The 26921-nt window shown below is 40.5% G+C and overlaps 1 protein-coding gene across 1 annotated transcript in view; it reads left to right on the forward strand.

Moving 5' to 3' along the window:
• Positions 1-4052: 4052 nt before the first annotated feature.
• CD96 (CD96 molecule) overlaps positions 4053-26921 on the forward strand; it is a 71258-nt gene continuing 48389 nt past the window's right edge. The window contains exons 1-2 of the mRNA XM_017807872.1: positions 4053-8754; positions 10344-12669. The gene's annotated coding sequence lies outside the window, so the exon portion shown is untranslated. The remainder of the gene's footprint in view (positions 8755-10343; positions 12670-26921) is intronic.

The raw sequence follows: 26921 nt of genomic DNA on the forward strand, positions 1-26921 counted from the left end.
TACCACTGGGCTTCCTTTCATCATTTGAAAAGTCTGTGATTTTATTCTGACTACTATAGTTTAAATGGAGAAAATAATAGAAGCTAAGAGAAAAACTGTTTGTTCTTTGCATTCAACTACCATTTTACTGTGTGCATTTTAACACTCAAAATGTACTGGCTGCTGGCTGGCATTTCTATCCTGTTGTAGTGCCTGGATTCCTCTCATGTTTCTAATGAGGCACAAAGTATAGAGAACATAAATGACAGGAAAAAGCTACAGTTTTTTTAATGACCAAAATCATATATATTTTAAAGCTCTAGCCTAAGGTTACAGCACAACAAAGCAGGCAATGTCTCTTTCATCTGCAGTTTACTTGAAAACTAGGACTGAATTTCAGTCTCCCCAGGTGACAGAAAGCAGCAGAGAGCCCCCAGTACAAAAGCAAAGACCCAGTCATGCACCATCCAGCACTGAAGAGTCTATGTGAGCTATCTTCCAAGAATATGGTGATACCTTTCTTTACAGGAGTAAAGCAGATAAGGGACGGACTGTCAGAGAGCCAAATGAGACAAAAGGAAATGAAGGAACAATTAAAATGAGTCAATACTGTGAAGCTATTAGGTGAGGGCATTACAGTATCTGATGTGAGAGATCTTAATTGGGACCCACATAACATTTGCCCCCACCTCACCAGGCAAAGGGTTGCACTGACTTTGCTGTTAGAAATGATGAACAGCATTGGCTCATCTAAGTTCTTAATATACATCACACCTTTTGTATGAATTTTTGCATGGAACTCTGGGGTAACTTTCTGAGATGAGAATTATTTTTTGTCACCTGCAAATTGCACTTTTGTGAGGAGCTATACCGAGGAAAAAGTAGGTGAGATGTTGTTGGGGCAAGCTGGAGCACCAAAGCTGCACAGCTGACAAATGAGATTTCTGACAAGGAGAGGTGTAGAGAAAAAAAAAAAAGAGCCAAGTTCAATTCCTGGTGATTCTAACAGATTGGTGAAATTGCGGGCTGTCATTGGGAAAATCCTATTTCTCAGACAAAAATGGACAGGGGACACTGACATGAAAATACCAGTGTGAGTCGGCCTCTGAATTATGTTGTTAGGTTTAAGTAGTCTTTACTTGGATCTCAGCAAAGGATTAAGACAGTGTTTTTACCAAGCTCATGGTTAGTGCTTGCATTACAGTAACATAACAGGCATGTTCAGGACTCATTACACCAACTGCAGTTTGCACAAGCAGCACACATTGAAGGTATTGTGTAAGTATGCATATATACTTGGCGAAACCCCCTGAGAACCATAGAATCAGTTTGGAGAGAGGAATGACAAGAAAGGGAATCAGAAGAACTGGCTCATATTCCATCTGTAGAGTTGCGCTTTCAGGAGAAAAAAAATATTCCGGAACCGAAAAAGAAACACTACATAAAGCTCTGGGTTTCTCATCCCTTAACCTTCTGTCCTGCCTATTTTGTGAGAAAGTATTATTGGAAATATTCAGTGGCAAAGAATCCATGCAGTATCAGGATTGTTTTTTGCTCTTTCTGGTGCATGGCAGAGTTGCTGTGTGATGATGGAGCAGAAGCAGCCCACAGGCTTTTTGTATTTTCTGGACACATGGTGTTGGCACATGAATTTGTTCCTTGGGCTTGAACTTCCACTAAGTCAATGCATGCTGGACTACTAAAAATGTAACAAAATTGAATTTGGGGCAGGCGAAACTGATAAGAGATTTGCTGCCACTGGGAGTGTGAATCAGACCTTTTCTGCAGCAAAGTTGCAAACATTACCTGAATGTTGAGTGCACCAAGAGCTGATCACAGAGACGGTGAACTTCTCCGCTTGGTTGCAGCTCTGATGTGATAGTGGGGAGTACCTGTTCGTTTGTGTACTTAAACAATTGCCTGCAAACTAGCAACAAAATGAAGTATCCACGGTGCTTTTGACAACTTTGAGGTAGGAGAGCTCAATGAGCAAGGCAGCTATAGATGTATGTGCTGATATTAAGCAGTGCTTTTTAAGATAGTGCAGTGGATTTAGTTCGTATTTAAGTAAAGCCTTGGACTATCATTTCTGAGATATTTTCATGTCTACCTTTGATCTAAAATGTGTTAATCTAATGAGCGGGTAGAGAAAATGAGTTACTATGGGAACGACGTCTTTCTCTAACTTACTGCCCCAGCTGGCTGCTCTGGCAGTCGAAGCACGCCGCAAAACGGAGCAAGGCCGCCAGAGACAAACGTGCATTTCAGTCTGAGAGGGACCTTTCGAGGTTGGGTTTGGGGTACAGAGGATACCAGCAGACCTCTGGGAGTTGCATCGTGTGCTTAAAGCAAAATAAGAGGAGTGAGCTGGCATCTGACTGTGAAAAGGAAAAACCCCCAAAAAGCGAGAATCACCTAGTGGGAAGGAGACAAAGGCTCTGCTGCTGCATTTCTTGGGGTGTAAGTGACAAATGATTAGGGACAGCTGTTAAAGCTTGAAGCTTCTAAATCTGTTCTGGTGGTCATTAATACAGTATTTCATCATTAAATAGCTCCATGATCTGCAGTCGCTTCCTGTTTTCTGCTGCAGAGTCACAGAAGAAGCCATAAATATGAAAAGCACAGGTGTGTCTTCCTCTGACCTGGAGAGCAGCGGTACCTCCAGTGGTGGCTCTCTGCTCATGTGCTGTTGGCTGGGAAGCAGCATCCTGTATTGGTATTAAGTTTCCTCTGTTTGCACTGCCCTAAAATCTACTGCACAGTCTAATGCATGTGGAGAGGAAAAAATTGAATTTCTTACTATTGCTCATGTAACTAAGGGGAGAACTTTTCTCTGAGTGGAAAGGTTTTAATCTTCTCTTATTTGATTCCTGTCTTTGGTCTAATGCCTGAACAAGGCAAAGGAAAAAAAAGGTGAGCATCCTGCCTCAGCTCACTGCAGCATGAGAGTATTGGGTGGGTGCTTACCCCAACTTCAACACTTACAGGTGAGTAGGAAATATTTTCTCTGGGCAATTTGTTTCTCTGATAACTTCATTCCTTACTATCCAATGTGTGTCATTTATTTTGCCTACTTTCTCAGGAAAAGTCCTGTACAAGTTATGTGGTTAAATAGAATCATGATCCAAGTATTTTGATTTACTTTTTTTTTTTAATAAAAAATAATTGAAATACAATCAGTGAAATACGTGTTCCAGATGAATATCAACAATGTAAATTACAACAGTAGACATTCAAACATTATCAAAGGCCTGAAATTTTTGAATTTCTAGCTGGGTTTTGACTACCACTCTCCTGTTCCAATGTCTGTCTCCAGAGTCACAAATTTTTGTATCTTTATATTTTTTTTCAAGCTGACTCCTGCCCTCAAGGTCTCTTAATATTCCCTTTCTTGCATTCTAATCTGGCTGATGGTCAGCCTAATGAATCTTCATCATTGCTAATTTCCTCCCTGCACTATGAGCTTTTGGGTGAGGCCTTCTCAGACAGCTGAAGGTTTTACACTGACCCAAGTTATGTCAAGGTTGCTCTCCTGACTGCTGTCCATTAGCATCCCTGTGGGGATCATCTGCCCTCAGACTGGTACCTGCCCCATTTTTGTCACTGAGTCTTTGTTGCTCCACCTGTGGCAGTGGTGCTCAGGTTTATCTGATTTGTGTCCCTACAACTAGAACTTTGTCTCTCTGGTGCTGTTTCTGAAGTTTAATGTTCTGATTATTATATGACTTGTTTATTTGCTAATTTTGTATGTATGCATCCCTATTGGAAACCTGGGGGACTGTCTGACTTTCAGTTCACCTACTCGTGAGTGCCTAGCTAGGGTGGCCTGGGCTGCTTTTTCACACCTCTATGCAGCAAGGGAAGTCTCTCACTGTCTTTTGTGCCACAGGCACATCTCAAAGCTCAGTAGGGTCACACTATGCCTTTGCAGCGAGGATTTAAAACAACTGAGGTCGCTTTTCTTCCATTTTGAGCCTCACTGATGAAAACAATAGCAATAACTAAAGCACCCTGAGCTCAGAGTGTTGCAATATTTGCCCTCCCAGTCTGCACAAGTGCAACTGCAGCATCTCCCTACCTGCCTTCAGCAACTGTGCCTCTCCACCTCTGGTATGTTCCCAAGCTCTTCTCCAGAGAGCTGTCTATGATGCAAAGAGGTCAATAATACAAATAATTAATGTCAAGTGGCTGTCAATAGATACTAGGTCTAAAAACATAGCACATGTAAACCCATATTAATTAATTGCATCCCACTCTGAAATTTGAACAGTAAGCAAATTAGGAGGGATAGTATGGTGATAATGATCAATGCTTATTTTTTCTGGGGAGATGTTGAGAAGCAGAGCAGCTTTGGCACAGCTAAGTCCTTCCTGGAGTTGGTTTATCTCTCCCCTTCTTCTGAAATTGAATTTTTAAATATTTGGTTGTTAAGGGTATAATGCCTACTTTACAGAAAGTTGAGGTGCTCAATCACAATATTAAAAATTCCTTTAATGTATTTATTTAAAATACAAAACCAGAAATTACGTAGGAAAGCATCAAAGGAGAAATCATATTTTTATCTTGACACACAGATTGCTTTTTCATGTGATCTGATCCACATTCTTGCTATTTATATTTCATACTTAATCCTTGCATCTGGTGCATTTAGTCAAATCCAATCCTCTGCTCTCAGAAGCATTTCAGCATCTTCTGAACAAGACGGAGGAGCAGGGATCTCATCCTGGCACACACAGGCCTTGAAGGGGGTAATAGCAAACAAGACGTGTCAGTCAGACCAAGTCTCCAACACCACCATGCTAAAAAGAGCCCATATGAAAGATTTTTTCATATAGACATATCAGTATTTGTGGAGTGGAAGCTACTGGGGTTTTTTCTCTGATATTTGGAGGGGAGTGTCAGGTTCTCTATGTTTCAAAGTTTTTTTTGCAAATGGAACAGTGGAGGAAAGAGGTACAGGAATAAAAGATATAGAAAGGCCCTGTTTTTTAATATATAAAATAATCTCACTAGAATGAACAAGGAGGAGACAAATAGGGAAACAGAGTAACATATTTTTACTTTTAGAATAATACAGTTCTTTGCTCAGGTGTAGAAAGCTTTCAATAGAAGTTTTTTTCTTTGCACGCTCAATCTTACCCAAGTCCAGGCTGCTGCCCACACCAGTCTTTGTCTCTCCTGCTGATTCCCTGTCAATAGTTTCAGGACCCAGCGATAGTGCAGTGAAAACAATCTCCCTTCTGAGGGCAGTTTCTCAGAGGGGCAGGTGACTGTGAACATCGGTGCAGTTACGAGGAGCTGATGTGGTGCGAGGAATCTGGAAGGGAGCAGGGTGGAGAAGCCAAGGGGAGGGAGAGCCCGGTATTGTGCTGCCCAGGGACCACCCTGCACGGGATTGGGGCAGAGGGTGCATCACCTGAAGCTCTTCCCTTACCTAACAGCGAGCATCACTTCCTAGGAGCAGGAACAGTTGGCTGGGTGAGAGCTGGCTTTTCATCACATAAGTGCCTGTCTGGAGGACACCCTCCCCACAAGGCAGAAGCTGTCCAAGTTCAGCAGCTAAGGAGAGAGGAAGTGATGAGGGGTGGGATCCTGCTGCCTGGCCATAATCATGAAGGAGTGTGTGAAATACAACATTCAAGCACACAAATCTTGTTCCAAGGAACAGTGCTTTGTGAGAGGAAGGGCTGGGAATCACCACAGATTTTCCCATGCATCGTCCTCATGTTCTTCCTTTGAACTCCTTGGCTTCTGCAGAGGAAAGGGGTCATGGTAGATATCCAAGAACAGCAGTAGATATCCAAGAACAGCATTTTCTCATCTAGCATCACTGTGAGAAGCTGATAGGTGAACACCTCCTATCTGGGGGAGGAAAAACGTAAAGGAAGAGCAGGGAGAGGAAAAGAGACAATATGTAAAAGTGGTTAACAGTTAAGGAGCCTGCCTCTTAGGTGCCACTGAACTGAAAGTACTAAGAAAAGTTCTCCAAACCAAGATCTTAACTTTGGTCATGTTGGATATTCTTCCAGCCAAGTAGCACAATTTGTTGAGCACAACTATTTCTCACAGACTACTCTGTGGAGCCCCTTTGGATGCTGAGAAAGTGAGCAGTTTTTCCTCAATCTCTGATGGAGTAGCCAGTGTTATCAAAACATGGTGAGCTGCAGTAATTCCTACAATTATTCATGACTGATTTATTACTTGATTTTAGGAATTCAGTTTAAATAGACTTTTTTTCCATCTCCCCTGCTCCCTAATTGATTATTTTTTTGAATGCTGAACCTTTGAGTTTCTCTCATAAAATAGATTAGAGTCATTATAGCTGTGTGCTTTTTAATCATTCTGCAGTATAATTACTGTTTCTACTGTTGTCTTCTGGTTTACACTGTTTCTTTATTAGCAGCTTTTATTGCCAGAAGCTTTAAACATTTAATAATCTGTCAAGGTGGTAATTCATTGGGGTTTTGTTTTTTATTTTTTACTTGAAGACCTTTTCAGTGATATCTTCAAGCACCTGGTCTGCCCAGATGTTTTAATATTCACTTATCTCTGTCCGGTTGGCCTCGTGTTGTTTTTAATTGCCCTTCTTCTGGATAACCAAAGTTACCCATTCATCATACAGAGAATGTAAGTAAGTCACATGTGACTGTATCAGGCAGTAGGAAAACAGACCCTCCAGAAACAGTAATGAGGCTGATGGCCAGAGATGACACATGGCCTGTCTGTTGGCACTAGCAAAAGAACTTTCTTGCAGCCTGATACAGCATTCACAGTAAATGCAGACTGTAGTGGTTTTCATAATATGGACGGATTACACCACCATTTCCTGGTTTTAATGTTTTTTGGGATTTCCATTCAGAGTCCCTGCAGGAATAGAGCCATTCTTCTCCCCAGGCTCCCATAGGCTTTTCCTATACAGCATGCCAGCATGGAGCAGCTTGCCTTTCTCAAATGCCAGGTGAAGCCAGAGAATTTAAAGGCAAAAGGCTCTTGGATTGCAATTCTTGCTGACCTGAGTGTAAGCTGCAGGGCTGTGGCTCCCCAAGGAGTCCTGTAGGGCTGTTCCTCAGCAGCTGGTGTGTCCATCAGCCTTCCCTCATGGCTGATGGGCCGCACTGTTGAATGATGGCAGATTGCAGCAGTGAGGACACCAGTCTCCTCTGGGGCCAGAGCCATGAGCTGCAGCACTGCCCAGTTCTCATGGAGTGCACAACCAGGATACCCCGTGTCCCACTGGGACAAGGCACGGGTGGCTCTGCTGCAGCAGCTGCTCCTTACCCAAAGTGCCTGCTGGAGCTGTCAGCCTGGCTTCTGCATGTACCCCTGTGCCCCCACCATGGGCATGGGGTCTCAGAGCTGGGGGAGCACACTGCAAGGCATCTTTTCCCATGTCCATGAGATGGTCAGAGACTGGACAGCATCAGAAAGGGCTGGAGGACATGAACAGTTTGGTATAGATTACTGAGACAGATGACACGGTGACCTGTCGGTAGGTAAAGGACTGTGGTGGTAAGAAAATGCTCAATTCTCCCCATCCTCGGGGGGAGTGGGTTTCCCTGCACTAGAAGTAAAACTAAAACTTCTCGGTGAGGAAAGATGGTGGAGGTTGGAAGCAGAATTCCCAGGGACCTGGTGGCATTTCAGCTGCTGGTGATTTCAAAAGAGTGCATGTGACACAAGACTGTCAAACTGACACACACAGGATGGGATCCTCCCTTCTGGCAGGGCAGCAGGTCAGGCTGCCTCTTAGTTCTCTTCCTCCTCCCACTTTCTGTGTGTGGAAGTGCACGACAGAGGGAATAGAAATGCTGGGATTTGCACATGCTACTTTCCCCTAAAGATGAAAACAAAAACACAGAGTAAAAGTCGGGTTGTGATTTTGACGTACATAGAAAAGAAAAAAATCCAAAGGAAGACAGTAATCATTTATGACTAAAAAGAGAGTCAAGAATTACTTTTGAAAAATAAGATATTTACTTATATTTTAAATAACTTCTTACAGATTTATATTTTCTTCACTTTATAGTTGTGTGCTGGGAAAATGGTTACTTTACTTTTTCCTAGCATTCCTTCAACCACTTTGAGGTAAGCTTTTTCATTAATGGAAATGACTGCATTTCTTTTAGCACTTTGTCTGTGCCTTATTTCATCTTGTCAGAGAAAAGTGTCAGATATTAATTCTTGGGGTTTTTCTTGTCTATATGATAATCCAGACAAGATTCTGACAATTTTCAGTACAATAGCCTCCTCTCAGGAAAGCTTTGATTGCACTAAAACATACTCTAAAGTGCTAATCTCTTAACCTTCTAGAGTTCATTATTTGGACAGATAAAAATTGAGTTTAAAATGACCTAAAAGGTCTTCTTGCCAAGATATAATCTAGTTAAAATTTTCTCAAATTGAATTATGTGGACTGTATACCATGTATTGATTAAAGAAATCTTCTTAATGTAGTCATATAATAAGACTCTTGACATATTTTTTTTTTCTCCTTTGATGGAGTTGGTTTTTAACAGAAACTTCAGCATTTTGTTTTGTAAAACTGTCATCATATTGATGGCTGCTTAGCTGGACAAGGCTCTGACCTCTGGACCAATTCTACATTTGAGGAGAACACAACTGCAAAATTATCTAGTCCAGTGCCACTTGTGAATAAATTTCTCATGTTACACTGATATGAAGAAGCTGAAGGCTGCTTTGGATTACATCCTGAAGGACCAATGCTGTGGCCTTAGTTCAAGATGCATCCTTTGCACTTTTACAGTAGAAATTTTGGTAAGTGCTGCTTTCAAATGTCCTTTTTGCCATCATAATTATAATTTTTATTTCAGTTCTTTTTCAGACTGAAACGAAACCAAACAAAGGAATAATTAAATACATAAGGAAACAGATTCAGCTATTACTCATATTTCTGGAAGGTGGGCAAAAGAATCAGGCAAGTTGAAGTCGAGCTGCTCTTCAGTGTTGGATAAAGAGAAGGGTCCCAACTTTATCACTGCCTTATCCAGTCCCATCTATGGCTTTACTCTGCAAAATCCTTGTTTGGTAGATGTGTAAACTCTACGGCCACAGTTTCCTGTCGGTGTTTATATCCCTGGGCTGTTCAGTGGCCTCTGCTGGAAGAGCAGGAAAAAATCTGATGCCTCAGCATTGATTAATAGCCAAAATATGTGGCAAAAGAGAAACAAAGTGGAAGTGGAGTCTGGAGGAATCTGCAGGGACAATGTTTTAAGTCTTACTGTGGGCTTTAAAATGAAATTTGAATGTGCAATAGCATGAGTCTTTGAATTCTGTCTGACTTCCTCCAGTTACTTTTCTTTTAAAGGTAATTTCAATAGTGATACTGGTTTTCTGATGCTCTGTAGCTCATCTACAAAAACTGCTCATCTGAGTTGATTGAGGAGGAAGGGAATAGTTAGTGTAGGAAATGTGTTTAAAAGAAGAAAAAGGGAAAAAATTATTTGGGATTATTTCTTAAGTGTTGAAAATACCACACAAAAGAGATTTTCTGCTAGGCAGATCCTAGTCACTTAATTGAGACAATGACTTGGTTTCAGTAAAAATAAAAAATTTAAAATTCAGTTGTCCTTTTTTTTAAAAGATATTTTGTGGCAAACCTGAAGTTGACAGTATTTGTTCAATTCATTGTAATTACTAGAAATGCTTCATCTATTCAGAAGTTCCATGACACCCCCAGGGGCTGCTAGGCTTTAACACAAGTTGTTTTTATCTCTGATTTTTCTCTCAGATGATTTCCCCTTTTCTTTTCTTAACAATGTCTAGATTTTGTTATTATAGTGTTAATTTTTTCACTTGAAAAGGTAATAGTAAAGCAATGGCGTTTCATATCTTTCATCTGAATTCCTAGGGTCCAATTCTTATGTAGAACTAAGCTATTTCTTCCTAAAATAATGTTGCAGGTTTGCTATTGAACAAGCTGAATCAATCAATAGTTCCTGTTTGATAGAGTAAATAAATGATGTTGTGGTATGCGATAATCTCTGAGTTTTCCCACCACCTAACAGAAGGCTCATACTGAAGGGGGAGTGTGGAAATGCAGGAATTGACAGGCCCAGACAAATGAACAATTAAGTTGGTGTACTGAGGTCTGTGGCAAGGCAATAGAATAAGGTAGAATACGTGCCTGGAATATCAAAATCTTACATGCTAGTTTAAAGTGTCCCAGGAGAACTGCTGGACAGATACTGCATGAAAAGCAAGCGATATTCTTGTTACAGCATATTAAGCTGCTTATCAGCAGCCTAAAACTTAGAAATACGGGAAAATGAGCCTAGAACTGTTTTGGGGAAAAAGAACATATGTATATATATATATTTCTAAAGCAATAATCTGTTTGTTTTCAGGAAATATATTTTGAACCAACCTCTGGTCAAAGAGGAAGAGGCCTGAGGTGTTGCAAGAGGAAAGCACGGCAGTTTGCAGCAGCAGGTCCTTTGCTCCCAGGTTGCAGCCTGATTGGTGGTGCTGATAAGTTATACAAGTCACAAACTTCAAATGTCACCATTATCCAGCCACATCTGCACTGTCACAAGTGGCAAAACGACAAAAGAAGTGGATATACTCATGGTATCTCTTGCTTCTGTTTTACACCCATACTGTAAAATGTTCAATTCTATTAGTTCTTATTTAAACAATTTCTCACTTCAGAAAAAGCAAACACGTTACCGACGTAATACCTTGCCCTGCACCTCTAGTTTGGACAGAAGAGATGCATGAGTAAGTACTTGAGCAGATGTAAAAACATTGCTAAAGAAATGGACCCTTATGAGGATCTAATTTCAATTTTGGGGCAAGTTAATGTGTTGGCTTTGGGATTACTTTTTTTTTTCTTTTGAATGTATTTTTTCCCGTAATGCCAATAAACTGCAAACAGGATGATAGAAAAGAAACTGCATTGTGAGTCATAAAAAGGATTATTGACTAAATACCAGTTGTAGGATCTACACTGCCAATGTGTAAGCCAGAAAGCATGTCTTGACTGTACAATTTTATTTCTATTTTCAAAGCAGCAGCAGTTAAAAAAATCATTATCACTTGCGTCTGAGCTGATCATGTTTGATTTGGATGTCACTGGGATGCAATAAACAGGAGACCCCAGGGTGCCATTTTACTAAGACAGTTTTCAGAGAGGAACCACAGTTTCTGCAGCAAAGCACTGCTGATTTACATGGATTTTCTTGTCACATGTTTTGGCAAAATGTATCAGCTTGTGCTTCTTAGCATCAACAAATAATACTTGACTTGCAAACGAGCTCCTTGGCAAGTACCCAGCCACAGGAGGCTTGGAGACTTGACTGTATAAAAAAGACTTTCATTTCACCAATTTGTGAACTGGCACAACCCCTGCCATAGTCGTTTGGAGCTGCTCTCTGATCCTTGCTCTCGAGTCTTGGATATAGAAGCTATTTAGCCTGTTAGATTTTACCAGATTCCAAGCAATGAAAATTAAACATTTATTTTTTCAATTTCCATGTAAATGCCTCGAAGGGCTCTCAAGCTCATTTGTGCTCTTATGTTTGAAATTAATCTTTTCTACCATGTGACACTGGTATATTTTCCCTCACTTTGTAGGCCTTTCAAAATGTTCACCTTTTAAAGAAAAAATAAGGCAGCTTACTTTGTATTTTTCCTGTGCAGTCTTCTTGTTCATAATGAGTTTAAATATAAGGAATATAAACCCATCTGGAAATAAAAATTATGCACTAGGTTCACTAAAAAAAAGTAATTACATTATAATCAAACTGTCACTTTATGAGATAGTGGGAGATGAAATACACCACAAGCTGACAAAAGAAGATGACGACTTGCTCTTTTAAATATCATCCATGGCACAAAGCAGTTGAAGAAAATCTGAATTACGTACAGGTAATCAGGAAAGCACTTGGAGCTGGGAAGGTAAAACTCAGCACTAGGACCAGGGAGACAGATAGGCTTTCTCATGGTGGAATAGGGAACCTTCAGCCTTATGCAGCCCAACACATGTACAGGCTACTACTGTCAACAGACTGACAGCCCAAGGTTGTTTGGACACAGCGTGCAAAACACGGACCTGTGATTAGGAAACACATTGAATTCATATGTTGTGTTTTGCACGGACCTCCAATCTGCCACTGTGGCAGTTTTGAGTTACTGTCCTTGTTCACCTTACTCAAAGTAAATGTACCCCACCGAGCTGTCAGCCTGTATTCAGCAGGGGCTGATTCCTGTCTCAGGTTAGACATGCAAGCCAACAGGGAAAATCTGAATGTGTAAGGAGTCATCTTTTTTCACATTTTGCTGTTTCTTGTGGCTCCTTCAACCTGCCTTAGTGTGAATGGAAATGCCTTGGTTTGAGGTGCAATTCATGGTCCTGTGTAGCCACTAGGTAGACAGCAGCATTCAGGTGGGAGTGTTCTTCAGACCGTTGTCATATGAGCTGTTGTTGAATAAAGCCCTTTTTCCCTCCTGAGGTATTTCTTTGAGATTTGAATCTGTTCCCTGTTTTCTGTCCTCTGTCAGCAGTGGATCCTTTTCACCAGCAGTCCCAGCAAAGGTCTTTGCACTGACACTCGAAAGCGGACTGGTGGCAAGCGGTGGGCATGAATGTGGGGCATGGGAACAAAGAGAGCGACTGGTGATGTGATTTTGGATGCAGTCTTGTCTTTCCAGCAGGGAGCAGGGAGGTGACAGGTGGGTGACTGCAAGTTTATTCTCATGGATGGACAGAAGCTGGTGGAAGGCTGGTACCCAGGAGAACCATTCTTGCTGCCAGTAATGCATCTAATGAAAGAGAAATTTTTTCTCATAAAGGGGCTTTCTTCTGGTAACTGAAAAAAGATTCAGGAACATGAATGGATTGAAATTTGTGGGTTTGTAGTCTGATTTTGTTTCTGTTCTAGAGATAGAAGTGGTGACATACTGGGAGGTCTATGCTGAGGAAGTGTCACACCTGATACCTTTATTCAGTGTCTTGCTTTTCTCTTTTCATGCTATGAATACAATGACAGAACAGTGCAGCTTGCTGTGCCAGCCAAGCATGGTATTATTTTCTACATGCAGTGGATAAGACTTTCTTACCCTTTGTGTATTCATGACACATATCTATCTGGCAGGATACTGAGAGCCTCAGGAAAATAGAAGGTGGGGGAGCCCACTGGAGACTTCCCAATACTACAGCTTGCTTTTTCAAATTTAAATCCCTAATTTGTTTGAGTACAATTAATTTTTTTTTTCTAAGAAAACTGGAAAGATTTCAGTTCCAAGAACGTGAATGTGAAGTGAAACTTCATCAAAGAGAAATAATAATAAAACCTTGTCCAAATGCCTATGTAGCTGTGCAGTCTCTGTTTTGACAGAAATAGCTTTTGTCAGAAAGAGCTTTTGACAGCAGCTCTCCCCAGATAAAAGTAACAGTTTTATAGCTACTGTTTTTAACTTCTGTCACCAAATCTCAGCACAGGCAACCCCACTCATGGACTGCCAAGGGTGGATTACTGATGAGCTGTAAATTGTGTATTGAAGGCCTCATGGGCTTAAATTACCATCGTCCTCATTTCATGTTACACTGCTGTTCCTGAAAATAGGGTTGGTTAAAATGCCATAGTCTTCTTTCCATTAAATTCATGCTCCTATAGCCTCCTTTATCATGCAAGATGTGTAAGATATTTCGAATTCAGGGGAAAAGCAAAAAAAGCAAGCCTCAAACCAACCAACCAAAACACTCAGTATTCTCATGTCAAAAGATGCAGGTAAGGCTTTCTTGGTTTTCACTGTGCAGATACTTTCGTGAGGTCACTGTGGCCTGATGGGTATAACAAGGCTGTTTGGAACAGAAACTGCACCAATCCCAGTCTTGGGCAGTCTCAGCTTTCCCTATTTTTGTTCTGCTGCAAGAAGGAAGGCAGGATGCTGGTTCATGTCTGTGCTCACCTTGCTGCACACAGCAAGGTTCGCTGTTCAAGCCTTGAATTTGCAGCAGAGCCACGGATGGAATTTGTGCTCCCTGGTGGATTTGAATCCTTAAGCAAGTTGGAGGATTAACATGTGCCACACATATTCACTCCTTTTGGGGCCCATTGCCTCTCTGGCTTTTTCTGCTCATATTCAAATTAACCTGAACTTGCAACAGATGCTGCAAAAAAGGCTCTTAAATAGATCAAAATAGACCTGATGATGCTCCTGGGTTTGGGGGGTTGGGAATTTTTTGTTTGTTGGGTTTTTTTGTTTTGTTTTGTTTTGGGTGTTGGTTTGGTATTTTTTTGTTGGTTTGGGTTTTTGGGGGGTGTATTTTGTTAGGTTTTTGTTTCATTTTAAAAAAAAAGCTGTTTAAACAGCTGGGGCTTGAGTTATGTTGTAAGGATCTGTTTTGTTATGGGTAAACTTTGTTGCTTCTGCAGAGAAATCGAAGACAAATTATAAACTTTTAGATAGCAAATGAAACATTTGAATCTAGTATTGCTTAACTCTAGCACAGAATTACGGAAGGCTTTTACTTCTGCTCCTAACCATACGCAGAGGACATTTTTTTCAAAGCTAGCAAGCAGCTATGGAAATGGTGTCAAAGACTTAGCAATACAGTGTACTCTCTGGCTTTTGATTTAGCCTAAACTAGTCATCATTAGAGTCTCATAAACAACAACATCTTTCTGCTACTGAACCTCCTTGCCCTATGAAGATCATAGCAATGCAATAATTTAGCTGAGATAGATGTGACACTGTAAGGCTAAACTATGTTTTATCTACCTGCAGCAGCTGCTGCCTGGCAATGTAAACACTGCATGATAAAGAGGAAAAAAAATTTTCTAAAAAATGAAGGCTTTTGGTTTTTTTAGAAGTGGAGTCATGGAGGTGTGCAAAGACAAAATGACCCACCTGGGCCTGGAGCAATGTTCTTGAGATGTATCCCAGCTCTGGATGAAAGTAGGTGACATTGCTGACTCATCTTAATTAGAAAATAAGAGTGGCAAAATGACCATAGGAATCTAGGGAGTCTGCACACAAGTTATGAATTCTGGCCTGACTCAATGAATTTGTTCTTATATCTTGATAATGTTATTAGTTTCTTTTCTTTCTTTTTTATTGTTCACTCCTGCAACACCCCCTCTTGTGTTGATTCCTTCAGTTCCTATTCTGAGTGTAAAACAGACACCTATGTATGAGCTGGTCTGTTAAGATCTTTTCAGGGCTTGCTGATATTTCCTGGTCCTGAAAGAAAGAGAGATATTAGAGCTTTGTATTCCTTCTCTGCAAGGGCCAGAGCACAAAGTCTCTGACACCACAGCATAAAGGACTAGACTTGCTTAAAATGTACTAACAAAGCAGAATTGCTTTCTAAGTAGCTGGATGCATTTTCTTCGTATTTTTATTGGAGGTGCTACAGGTCCCTCAACTATCACCAAAGGTCTACACTTTTCATGGTAACCAGGCTTGCATGCACTAGTCTTTTGAAAGCTGAAACCTGCATCCCTGTTTTTGAAATGGCTGAGCATCTCTGTCTCTTTGGATCATGTTGCTCTCCCCTTCTCAATCCACCTCAATATGACTCTGAGACTGTTTTACTGTCCATTGTCTTTGCAAGAGCCCAGGTGAAGAGTGGTGAGGCTGGTAACTCACATAGCTTCTTTTTGTTTTTTTTTTTTTCTTCTTCAAGCATGCTGAGACTGAGGAAAATTAATATCACACTTCTTATAAACCTGTCCTTATGGCGGATGCATACCCTTCTAAAAGCATGTCAAAACAACTTGTTTAAGTGTGGCAATTTGCTAAAATGTAATAGAATGGGAAACAGGACAAAATCATATGAAGGCTTGCAGGAAAGGAGCTTTGGCTATTTGCAGTCTCAAGACTTTAAATAGAATATCAGCTCAGAGGTGTGTGATAAGTTTTGATTGCAGAGAAAGCAAAGAGTGAGGTTTTAAGAATCAATCTCTGATGCATTTAAAAAATCCATCTGTGTAGTGTCTTTGCCTGTAAGAAACCTGCCTTCCATGTGATCCCTGCTATTCAAGAAAAGGTAGCAAGGATTGTTGACCTGGATGAAATAAATCACTGATCTTAATACAATATTGGAATGAAAAATGCTCTAAAATTTAACCTGTATAGGCCTAAGACACTTGGCAGGTTTCACTTGTTCAAATGAGAAGCTGCTGATTTGCTTGCTTATATTTCTGCTGTAATTATCCTTGTCTTCATAAAAACACATCATTCCAGTTTTTACTCTGTAGGTTAAAGCCAGAATGGCTAATTTTAATAAATAAGGATTTTATCCTGATTATAAATCAGGGGCTTTTCTGTCTCATTGTAAAATGCTTATGGCTTCATTAGAAACAGTGTGGGCTCTTTACACTCCTGACTTGACTTAAGATGGATATGTAATGCTAAACAGGAACAGTGGGAAAGGCTCTCCTGTTCTCACTTAATGTGTTTGATGAAAGGAAAACCCCTTCATTAGAGCACCTAATAATAAGTTAGAGGCTTAGAAAAAATGACTTTTTTTTTTGCATGGCTACAAGCTTTCTTGGTCCTATTGGCCAGCATTGGCAACGAGTTCTGTGTAATGTAAACCCTATTATGCAAGACTTCAGTTCTGGCCTTAAAAATAAGTGGAAAGAAATAAGTGGAAACCTGTCCACAATAACATTTAATCTGATTATTTGTTTTGTTAGGACTTCATCTATTTTATCTATTTTTCCAGTGGAGTCATTGCACTGCATGCTGGACCCAGATTTCCTGGTAGAAAGTGGCACTCTCCTGGAGTTTGGCACGTGTCTCCAACTCTATTCAGAAGCCTATGCTAACCCTGCCCTTACTGTTATTCTGATGCAAACTTAAGTTCTTTGTCTCCACAACCATATCTGAGCAAGGTATGGGTGTTTGCAGTTAGTTATCTATAACAATGAAAAGACAAGAAATAAGTCCAAAATCTGAGGCATATGTGTATTTGCTATGTGGGTTTATGGGGCGATTTTTGGGTCAGATTTCCCTTCCCTTCAGTCCTAGTAATTTAATTGATGAACCTCTTAGTTCAGCCTTGCCAAACTGTTTGCCTCAGTGCATGATACCTGCTTGTCATAAGCATGGTTTGCATGGGAAATATGATAAATAGAAAGTCAGAGAAAATTCAGGAATAAAAACCAAAAGAGTTTATTCAGAGGCACAGAGTCTCAAGGGAGCTTTTTAAGTACAGAACATAAATCTAGCAAGTTGTAGTTGCTAGGACACATGGATGTCAAGGCTCAGGAGAAGTGTCTACCTAGACCATTAAAAACATAAGCAAATTACACCCAGATACGAAATTGCAAATAGAGTCAGAGTTCTTCCCTTAAAAAGGTTTTGTATATTATCACCATAACCTTGAAATTAATCTTTCCTCCTTTAGCATTCTCATATCTATTGCAAGTAAAGTTTCTATGATATCTGCTGAACTATCTTTCATGCCAATGCTCTTTGGCAGCCATACTGTGAAAATGCTGATGAAAGAAGAGTTTATTTTACATGGAGCTGGTGTTCCACACAAGTGATCATGTCCAAAGGCTTGATTTTATGGAAGCTGCCAACAGATCTGGTTGAAAAAATACAGTGTTCTGAAAAATAGCCCCGTCTTTCTCACGGTATGGCTAATTAAAAAGCTAATTGAAAATCGTCTCAGTATGACTTTTCTCCCTGCAGACATGATCTTTGCTCAGGCTTCAAGTGCTACTTTTGAAGCATCAGTATATGTAACAGTGGTCGGGGACTGAGACTCAGAACACACAGCACCCATTTGAAGCTCCTATAGGAGCTTCAAATTTGAGAATGAAAGCATTTGAGCATTTGAGAATGAAAGCCTGGACTGATTCAGCTTTTATTTGTCCTAAAGGCACCTAGGAAATGTAAAGCAGCTTATGGTTTTTCAATCACTAAGACAGATATGAGAGTCCTTGACATGGAAATGAAATTTCAGGTTACAATAATGAGAAATATGTCACGAGGACATGATAAGTACCCAGTAAAATGCATGAGCTTTTTAATGGGCCTCTGTAGGAAAGAAGTTGTCTTAGGCAAGCCATAAGGTCCTTAAGGCTCTGCACCAGTGAAGGTTAGGGTAGCAGCCAGAGAAAGATGAAGTTGGATGGTAGAGCCAACAAGTATTTTTATGATAAAAGAGTAACAGAAGAAAAGCTATAAGAGAAGCACAGTGTTACTGTTACTGTTGTTGCACAAATTCCCAAATGAATAACTGTTGATGAAAAGAATCCAAAATCAAGTCAGGCCACTTTCTTAAAATCTCCCCAGGTGAGCAACCCAAAGTCCCCACTATTTCCTGTCAGCAAAGTACTTTTTCATTCCAAGCTGCACCTCCATGTGGGTGAAAGGGATTGGGTGAAGGGTGGTGTTGACCAAAACATCCTACTTTGTTAAAATGTGTTGCCTGTGCAGTAGGTCCATGTATTTTTTCTCCCTCATGTGTTATGCTCATGAATTCTTTTATTTTTACTAGCCCCAAAATGATGCTTCCATTGTTATAAATTTCCTGTTCTACTAAAGCCAGTCCATCGTTTTCAGACCAGTCTGTGTCCCCAGATGTCAGACTTGGCCTGTGGCTCCTCTCACCTCTTCCCAGCCTAGTCTGACACATCCTTGATGACTTGGTGACACAGCAGCACTGCAGACTCTACCTCACTTTCGTTCAGGCTTTGAACCCTCTGTGCCAGACCCCACTTCAGGCAGCAGGCTGGACTGGAGACACCTGGGGTCTCCTCCAGCCTGAATTATCCTGTGTCTCTGTGTCAGATCCCACAGGCACAATGCTGGCTTGAAGCCAGGATGGCTTTGAAATTGGCACTTTTGCTTGGCGTGACTTAAACATGCTGCCTCACCGGGATATCAATGACTGCAATAACCAGCTCTGCTAGGCTTGGTGGGTAGGATGGAGGGACCCTGTCCTGTAGGAAAATAGAGGAGAAAGAGGACTCAGATTTGTATGTAGAGAGCTGAAGGACGAAGAGATGAAGCTGATTCCCCAGGCTTACAAGGGCTTGCAGAAGCTGAGAACAAAGCTGTGGTATTTGTAGCCTGAAGAGTATCTGTATGTTTCTTTTCATAGTTACATGGAAAACCAGATTTTTTTTAAGGAATAAGAGCTGCGCTGGCTTGCTTGTGGTAGGACAAACTGTTTTCTGAAGATAAGATCATGATTTGCAGCTGAACTTGGTAATGACTGAGCTTGTTATTTGTTAGTTACCTTATTTAAAAATTTTTAGAAGCACTGTCGTAATGTCTATGGAGAGGATAGATGTATAACAGTCAATCTGATTTATGCAAATTAGAAGGGGGAAAATGGGCTTAGGTAATGGGGATGTCATAAATATCTCTGAGTTATGAAGTGATGTATTATCAGAAAGGTCAGGAACAGGACACAGTGACTGCTCACAACCTTGTATTCATCATGAGTCCCTTCACTAATCCCTCTGCCACTGGTCCTTTTGTACCTTTGAACAATACACTGATAAGCAGATAGCAGGAAATGGTGTCTAGAGAGGATCATACCACAAGTTAAATTAACTCTACCACCTGCATTGGTGTTATGGTGTCAGATACAGTGTATATTCAAATGCATTTCTCCTAGGAGAAATGAGGCCCATGAGTGATTGTCGTATCATATAATCAAATAATTGGTTTTTCAGCCTGCTGTGGATTGCCAAGAGACACTCATGCAGGGAAAGCATCAGTGTGTGCATGAGAGCCACCGCACAAGGCTGAGATCTTACCACAGAGGCTATAAGGGTGGGGGGCTGTGTGAGCAGCCCCAGCAATAACTAAATGTTGTAGTTTGCTTTACTGGACTTTTGGGTTAGCTGTCCCAGGCTGCTGATCCGAGGTTATGTTCTGCCTCTCTCAGGAAAGCCTGTGGTGATGGTTGTGTTCCCTTCACTTAGGGGCTGTGTGTTCAGGTTTGCTATTGTCAACTTGGCAAGGGTGATGTCTGCAAGGGGCCAGTTATTAAAGGAGGAACTCTTGCTTAGGTGTCTCTCTAAGGAAGGAGTTCAGACGTGGAAGGTAAAGGCTGCAGTTCACAAAAAGGAAGCTGGGTCAGCAGAGAGCATGAGTGTGTATGGATACACACATTCCTGTCTCAGGAATGCATCTGGCATGTAAGTGCATTAGATTTGGATACCCATATCACAGCTATCCAGTGATGGACGGTTATCAGGTATCTTAGGGTGACTATGCATTTCTGATGTTTATACCACAGACTGCAGGACTGAGGAAAAAACGCAATGATTACACACATCTAGAAATAGAAAAGGTGTATGATGTTTAATGGGCAATGTTTGGGGGTTTTTTGCTGCAGAGTACTAATTAGTAGAATCTTTGTAAGTTTCTGGAAATCCTTAGATATAACAATATCACTTCATTTTTTCTGATTTTTCCCTTTGGAGTCTGGATGGCAACAGGATTCTCCATTGTAAGAGCCTTTGTACCAGCACTGGATCCATGGTTATTGATTATCTAAACACAAAGCACCAAACTGTTCAAGACATGGTGACCATTTCTGCACCTGCAGGAAATATTTCTACTATTTCCAAGAGTCTCACCTATGCAGAACTTGGTCAGTTATGCAGCAGGAGCTGTCTGGGGAGTCCATGGGACAGCCAGATCCCCACTCAGGATGCTCATCAGCACACTGAAGCATAGACATTGCTCTACCCATAGTAGGGATCTACCTGGGGGAATCTAGCATTTTCCAAAGGTCCTTCCTGAATAGCTCCTGAGAGAGTTGGTCATGTGTGTTGCTGTGATGACGACTAGGAGGGGATCAACACTGTGCCTCATGTCCATTTTTGTCTTATCAGTCGACTGGTTCTTCTGTGCAACAACTAACCAGGAGTCTGCTAAAATCCCGGAACCCAAGGAATTAAGAGCATACAGACACTGGATGTACAAGCAGGCATGGACTTGATTACACCACAGTTATAATTATAAAACAAACTTGAATTTCTTCCCACAATTCACAAATAAATTAAATGCAGAGGCTCTTGCCCCACAATACACATAACAGTAATTTGCAAGGTGTGTTTTCATTCTTGCTGGTGCCCCAGGAAATGGTAGATGCTTGTCTTTAAGCTCACACATCAGGAACTCCTTCATTTCTGTCATCACTAGCTAAAATAAGTTGTTCATATCACCAAACTGAAGCTCAGTATATATGGATGCAAAATATTGTTGCCGGCTCAAAACGTTCTCATACCCTTTTTAAATTGAAACTACAGCTCCTTCTTAAGCTGTGGGTTGAATTTCAACATGAATTAAATAAAAGCAGCAACATTTTTGAGTTAAGCTTATAAAATTAATGCTAACTACTTCACCTTTCATTTCTTGTTACTTGTGTCACTTAAACTTCGGTAACATTAGCACTTGTTTATAATGTTAGCATTGGTAAATGAAAACAAAATTAATAGGGCTGATAAGAAAATATCTGAAGAAATTATTGGAAAAGTCTTGACAGCTAAAGAATCCAACCTAAGATGCTTCATAAAATGTTAGTAATCGTTCAGTACTTTTGATCTGCACCTTCATGTGGCAAAGGAGTAAAAAGCCAAGCCAATGTCAAACAGCCTTTGGCAAACATAAATGAATGTATAGAAGCCACACAATTCAAATTGACAGTTTCTGCAAACAAAGGCAATTCTACACTGTTCAATAATTGAAAAATCCCTGTGGCATGAACATACATAATGATGGGCAGCAAAAATACTTCATCTTCCTTGCAGTGGTTGTTGTGGGTTTCATGACTGGAGCTTGTTGAATTATTCATTGGAAACGGTTAACAGTTCTTATTGAGGATGTGGCTCTTTTATGCATTCAGAAGTCAAGAGATGCTGTGGTGCAGTTAGAAGAGGCTGTGATAAGGTACTTGCTGGGTCATTTCCAGTGGTCGGATCCATAGCGTTGAATGAGAGAACCAAAATGTCCTTTTGCAGAATCATAACTGTAGCTTTTAAAAATTCATTTTTCTCCCTAGTTGTATTTAGTCAGTAGTTTATCACACAATTAGGTGCAATACAACTTTCTTTTCATCCTGTATCGTGCACAGCTTCCTACATGGACTTACTGCTCCCTAGATGTGCACCATATCTGGACACATATCTCTGTTCATGGATCTTCATGCATATTTAGTGATGTGAATACACAAAAAGGGCTGAATGCAAGCTATGAAGCTTTGCTGTCATAATGTTTTCCTAGACAGACTCCTAACCCGTTGAAGACTTTCCTTGATAACCTGAAAGACAGACAAATATTTCTTTTAAGCATATGTGAAACTTGATTTCAAGTAACAAGTCACTGCCATGCCTGTTCAAACTGGTCATTGAGAGTTTTGTTTTAGCAGGCCATAAACAGTTTGCTCAAGTCACCAGCTTTAGAATCATAACCTCATCACTATGGTTAGAAAAGACCTCTAGGATCTTCTAGTCCAACCAGTAAGCCAGCACCACTGTGTTCCCTACTAAACCATATCCCTGTGTGCCACATCTAGACATTTTTTTAACACATTCAGGGATAGAAATTCCATCACATCCCTGAGCCACCTATTCCAATGCCTGACCACAATTTCCATGAAGAAATTTTTCCCAATATCCAATCTAAACCTTCCCTGGTGCAACTTGTGGCCATTTACTCTTGTCCTGTCACTTGTTGCCTGGGATAACAGACCAACCCACCAACCCTCACCTGGCTACAACCTCCTTTCAGGTAGATATAGAGAGTGATAAGGTCTCCCCTGAGCCTCCTCTTCTCTAGGCTGAACAACCCCAGCTCCCCCAGCTGCTCCTCATAAAACTTGTGCTCCAGACTCTTCACCAGCTTCATTGCCCTTCTCTGGACACGCTCCAGCACCTCAATGTCTTTCTTGTAATGAGAGGTCCAAACCCGAACACAGGATTCGAGGTGTGGCCTCACCAGTGCTGAGTACAGGGGAACAATCACTGCCCTGGCCCCGCTAGCCACATTATTCTTGATACAGGCCAGGATGGCCTTCTTGGCCACCTGAGCACACTGCTGGCTCATGCACAGCCAGCTGTCAGCCAGCACCCCCAGGTCTGCACTTTGAAGCAAAAGTTCCAAAAATGAACAAAGCAAGGCAAGGAAAAAATGTATATACCTCTTCAAAAAGTATTTTGCTGGGCATCAGGCAAGCTATCTCCATCAGTACTGCACAGTTAGTCTCCAAAGCAATGAATCATCCAAAAACCTTGTTCCTTGTGGCTGTCATCATCTTTGATGAAGTACAGCTACATTATGATCATCTCATATATGGACAGCACATTCAGTCAGTCAGCATTGTTGCAGGGAAGGAGAGGAAGGCTTGTGCATTTGGTTGTGATGCCAGTAAAGAGCTTAAATATGTTCATCCCTTCCACTTTAATTTGTAAATAAATGGGCTACAAAGGCCAGATTCTTGCTTTGAGTAGGGTCTTGTAAATCATAAGCAAAGCACTGATTTGAGAGGGCTTATCCAATGTTTTAGTAGTTCTTGTGTGTAACTACTTTTTTTTCCTAGAAAAACATTTCTAAAAGGCCATAAAAGCTTCTGTCATGAAACTTCTGCGATCCCTCTCTGCAGCATGTCTTTTTTAAAGTGAAAATGCTTTTCTGTTTTCCCACATTATTGAAAGCAGGATATTTCTTTTAGTACATGCTTGAGAATTACATCAATCTGTAATGCACCTGGATTTTCAGAAGAGTTTTTATGTTATTCTCACGCAATGTTAATGATTGCTTTCAATTTTTTGGAGATGGGAAGGGAGAATTCTCTATTTTTCTCAGGTTTTTTTTAGAATTTAGTAAGCATTTGAGGATTGTTTTTTATTATAAGCCTCAAAATTTCATAGCTAAGAAGGGGAAGGAAAGGTCAACACTAATAAATCATAAATCTACATGCTCTAAATTTGAATGACAATTATATAAAAAAATTTGTATTCTCTAGGGGTGGAGAAGAGCAAGTGCTAACAAAAACCCCAGAAACCTAAGGTATCTCTTTTTAAGCTCTAAACATTCAAACATGTTCCTTTTAGGTTGTGTATTCATCACTGGTTGTCCTATAATTTTGTGTCCTCAGTTTTGCAGTCCCCTAAGTATGCTGTGTTGTACTATATATTCCTTGAGCCAAAAATCACAGATATCTGCTCATGTACACATTTGTCAATGAAGCTGGCACGTACCATGTGTAAGGACTAAAAAGAGAGAATCAAATAAAGGATAGAAAAGAAAAAGAGACTTCTAGCATGTGAGAAGTAAAAGAAGTTAGGGGGTTTTTTTTAAATGTCATTAAATGTTAGCCAAAGATTCATGAGGAGTTTCAAATAAATGTTTGAATACCCCAAGTAATTTAAAGATGACCAAAGTAATTGAGAAATCCAGCTTTTAGTTTAATCTGAGGAAGAAAAATATTTGTACAACTGAATGTTACTTTTCAAAATGTGAAAAAGGAAATTACCATATAACACTTCAAGCTCCAGCTTCTTCTGATATTTAAAACCATTCTAAATGTAAAGTTTTGTTTACATGAAGAAAAATTAGTTCCTTTTCAACCCCCATTTGTGTATCAAATGGATGAACAGGGGAATTTTTGTTTTCCAGACTTCACTAGCTAGCAAATAAATGGGCTATCCCAGCCTCAGTTCCGATACCTCATCGATCAAATCCAACTGGAGCACAACTCCAGTCACAGTGGAGCAAACCTATATCTCCTCACTGGTGGTGGTGTCACCTTGTCACTGTGAGAGGAACCACCAGGGCACCGCTCTGCCCCTGAAAAGCTGCTCCCTGGCATAATTTTTGTTTCCTCATCTCGCTGTCCCAGCAAGTTCCCTCTGTCATAAACACTGGGGTGTGGGTGTGGCTCCTTGCTAGGGCTGCTTTCAAGAGCAGCTTAGGCTTGATGTTTTCTTGTCTCTGGAGTTTCTGCTTTTGTCATCCAGGTCTCAAATGTCTGGGATCCTTCCCTGTCTTCAGAGCATCACTGCTGGCATGCAGGGAGGTCCTGGGGCCAGCTTTCTGAAGTCAAATACCACAAAAAAACAAACAGGAAATCCCATGAGAAGGACTTGGTACCTGAAAACAGTGGTGTGGTACCCTGCTGTACCAACCAGTTCCCCATGTACCTCCTCAATCTTTTGTTCAATGGCAAGAAATCAAAGGCAAATACCCAAGTAGCATAGTCAGTGTACACTTGTGAGCACAGTAGCTGAAGTTGCCTCATAGAGGACTGTAAATTTAACAGCCAGCTACATTTAAAAGAACAAAACTAGTAAGGTCCATTTGAAGTAGCACAGTGTGCCAGTACCAATGACTCTATATATGTCAGGAATGGCACTTGAACACCATAAATCAATCCTCTAGATTGCTAGAAGGAGGAGGTTTAGTCAGAAGATGTTGAAGATACCAGGCTGCAATAACTCACAAAGACACCTGCCTCAAATTCATAGGTGAAACATCTCCAGAGATAAATATCAGGATAACAGAGTCATTATCTAGGTTTTTTTGTGAAGAGGAAATCTTCGAAAACTGGTGTTGGTTGGTTGCTTGGTTGGCTTTTTTTGTTCAGGTTTTTTTTTGTTTTGGTTCTTTTTCGTTGTTTGCTTGGGGGTTTTTGGGGGGGAGGTATGATTTTTGGTGGGTTTTTTTGCTTGGTTGTTGGGGTTTTTGTCCCCATAGCAATAAAAGAAAAAGCAGTGAAAGAGATATGCTGCCTCTAGTGCCACAGCCTGCAGTAAAGGCTTCAGTCAATGAACTAAACGGTGAGTTTAGATGCTATGGAAAGGAGAGTCTTCTCTCTCTTCACCATTGCCTCTCTTTTCCCCAAGAAATGAGGATAAGCAGTGAACAACAAGGCTTTCTTCACCCTATCCTTGCAGTATGTTTCAGCACTGTTTTTAGGCAGAAAAGGTATCAGTTCTTATTTTTGTCATCTATCAAAATGACACTGCAACCTGTGGATGCAGATTCCAAGGTGAGGACACAGCGCAGGAGATTGTGAAGTCTAAATGCTGGCCCAAGATGCCTCTATAAGAGCTCTAGTAGAAGCCAAGGAACAAAATGCAATAAATTAGTTGACTTTTCCACCATAGAGTAAAACCTAGTGAAATCTTCATGTGGTAAATCGAAGTTCTGGTGTAAAATGCCACATTTTTGAAAACGGGACTTCAAACATACTCAGTACAACCCAGAGCTAAATTAAAGTGATGACCTTTCCATGACTTAGATTTGGCTGGTATGAAATAAGCTTTTTTGGAGACAGGCACATCCCTTATAGAAAGGGACATGTTATTGAATTCTCATTGTACAGGAAATTCTATTGATCCTTTCAAGCACTCCCAGAGAGGTGTCATGAACTGGAGCAGACCCTCAAGACTGTATTTACTCTGAACAGTCTTCAGAAGTGGTTCATTCAGGGTTAGGATAAAGGCATGTTATTGCTTTTCTCCTGGTTTCTTGTAGGGTAAATAAAAATTTCTTTACTTCAAAGCTGTCAGTCTAATGACCCTTATCAGAATTAATACAGCTTTTGTGGAAAATACGATTCTGTTTAACTACACCATGAGGAAAAGGGGACAATTAAGAAGAAAACAGGATATAAAATGATGCCTTCAGAGATATAAATATAGCACATAGCGTTTCTAAAAAAAAAAAGGAGAGGGAGGGAGGGAGAAGTGCATACAATTTTTCCTGACTGTAGGATTAAGCCACCTGATTAAATTTATGCAAGAGGCAGTAGTGATTTTTTGAGGGAGGCTTCAGTGTTTTCTTTAAACAAATGTTATTTAAAGAAAAAATCTTACAGTAAATGTCTCAGAAAAATGACATTTTGATTGTTTTTCCCCTAATTAGGGGAAAATTGAACTTCAGGAAAATGGTTGGATCTGCAGCTTTCCTGCTGTGGGAGAAAACTACTCATTACTCCA

Source organism: Lepidothrix coronata, unplaced genomic scaffold (genome assembly GCF_001604755.1).
Source record: "Lepidothrix coronata isolate B3197 unplaced genomic scaffold, Lepidothrix_coronata-1.0 Scaffold21, whole genome shotgun sequence".
In the NCBI taxonomy this organism is placed as follows: Eukaryota; Metazoa; Chordata; class Aves; order Passeriformes; family Pipridae; genus Lepidothrix; species Lepidothrix coronata.